Source organism: Dasypus novemcinctus, unplaced genomic scaffold (genome assembly GCF_030445035.2).
Source record: "Dasypus novemcinctus isolate mDasNov1 unplaced genomic scaffold, mDasNov1.1.hap2 scaffold_151, whole genome shotgun sequence".
Classification (NCBI taxonomy): domain Eukaryota; kingdom Metazoa; phylum Chordata; class Mammalia; order Cingulata; family Dasypodidae; genus Dasypus; species Dasypus novemcinctus.
Window position 1 is genome coordinate 921,883 of NW_026688155.1, and position 1,778 is coordinate 923,660.

Sequence of the window (1,778 nt, forward strand, 5' to 3'; positions counted from 1 at the left end):
AGGGTTAGGGTTAGGGTTAGGGTTAGGGTTAGGGTTAGGGTTAGGGTTAGGGTTAGGGTTAGGGTTAGGGTTAGGGTTAGGGTTAGGGTTAGGGTTAGGGTTAGGGTTAGGGTTAGGGTTAGGGTTAGGGTTAGGGTTAGGGTTAGGGTTAGGGTTAGGGTTAGGGTTAGGGTTAGGGTTAGGGTTAGGGTTAGGGTTAGGGTTAGGGTTAGGGTTAGGGTTAGGGTTAGGGTTAGGGTTAGGGTTAGGGTTAGGGTTAGGGTTAGGGTTAGGGTTAGGGTTAGGGTTAGGGTTAGGGTTAGGGTTAGGGTTAGGGTTAGGGTTAGGGTTAGGGTTAGGGTTAGGGTTAGGGTTAGGGTTAGGGTTAGGGTTAGGGTTAGGGTTAGGGTTAGGGTTAGGGTTAGGGTTAGGGTTAGGGTTAGGGTTAGGGTTAGGGTTAGGGTTAGGGTTAGGGTTAGGGTTAGGGTTAGGGTTAGGGTTAGGGTTAGGGTTAGGGTTAGGGTTAGGGTTAGGGTTAGGGTTAGGGTTAGGGTTAGGGTTAGGGTTAGGGTTAGGGTTAGGGTTAGGGTTAGGGTTAGGGTTAGGGTTAGGGTTAGGGTTAGGGTTAGGGTTAGGGTTAGGGTTAGGGTTAGGGTTAGGGTTAGGGTTAGGGTTAGGGTTAGGGTTAGGGTTAGGGTTAGGGTTAGGGTTAGGGTTAGGGTTAGGGTTAGGGTTAGGGTTAGGGTTAGGGTTAGGGTTAGGGTTAGGGTTAGGGTTAGGGTTAGGGTTAGGGTTAGGGTTAGGGTTAGGGTTAGGGTTAGGGTTAGGGTTAGGGTTAGGGTTAGGGTTAGGGTTAGGGTTAGGGTTAGGGTTAGGGTTAGGGTTAGGGTTAGGGTTAGGGTTAGGGTTAGGGTTAGGGTTAGGGTTAGGGTTAGGGTTAGGGTTAGGGTTAGGGTTAGGGTTAGGGTTAGGGTTAGGGTTAGGGTTAGGGTTAGGGTTAGGGTTAGGGTTAGGGTTAGGGTTAGGGTTAGGGTTAGGGTTAGGGTTAGGGTTAGGGTTAGGGTTAGGGTTAGGGTTAGGGTTAGGGTTAGGGTTAGGGTTAGGGTTAGGGTTAGGGTTAGGGTTAGGGTTAGGGTTAGGGTTAGGGTTAGGGTTAGGGTTAGGGTTAGGGTTAGGGTTAGGGTTAGGGTTAGGGTTAGGGTTAGGGTTAGGGTTAGGGTTAGGGTTAGGGTTAGGGTTAGGGTTAGGGTTAGGGTTAGGGTTAGGGTTAGGGTTAGGGTTAGGGTTAGGGTTAGGGTTAGGGTTAGGGTTAGGGTTAGGGTTAGGGTTAGGGTTAGGGTTAGGGTTAGGGTTAGGGTTAGGGTTAGGGTTAGGGTTAGGGTTAGGGTTAGGGTTAGGGTTAGGGTTAGGGTTAGGGTTAGGGTTAGGGTTAGGGTTAGGGTTAGGGTTAGGGTTAGGGTTAGGGTTAGGGTTAGGGTTAGGGTTAGGGTTAGGGTTAGGGTTAGGGTTAGGGTTAGGGTTAGGGTTAGGGTTAGGGTTAGGGTTAGGGTTAGGGTTAGGGTTAGGGTTAGGGTTAGGGTTAGGGTTAGGGTTAGGGTTAGGGTTAGGGTTAGGGTTAGGGTTAGGGTTAGGGTTAGGGTTAGGGTTAGGGTTAGGGTTAGGGTTAGGGTTAGGGTTAGGGTTAGGGTTAGGGTTAGGGTTAGGGTTAGGGTTAGGGTTAGGGTTAGGGTTAGGGTTAGGGTTAGGGTTAGGGTTAGGGTTAGGGTTAGGGTTAGGGTTAGGGTTAGGGTTAGGGTTAG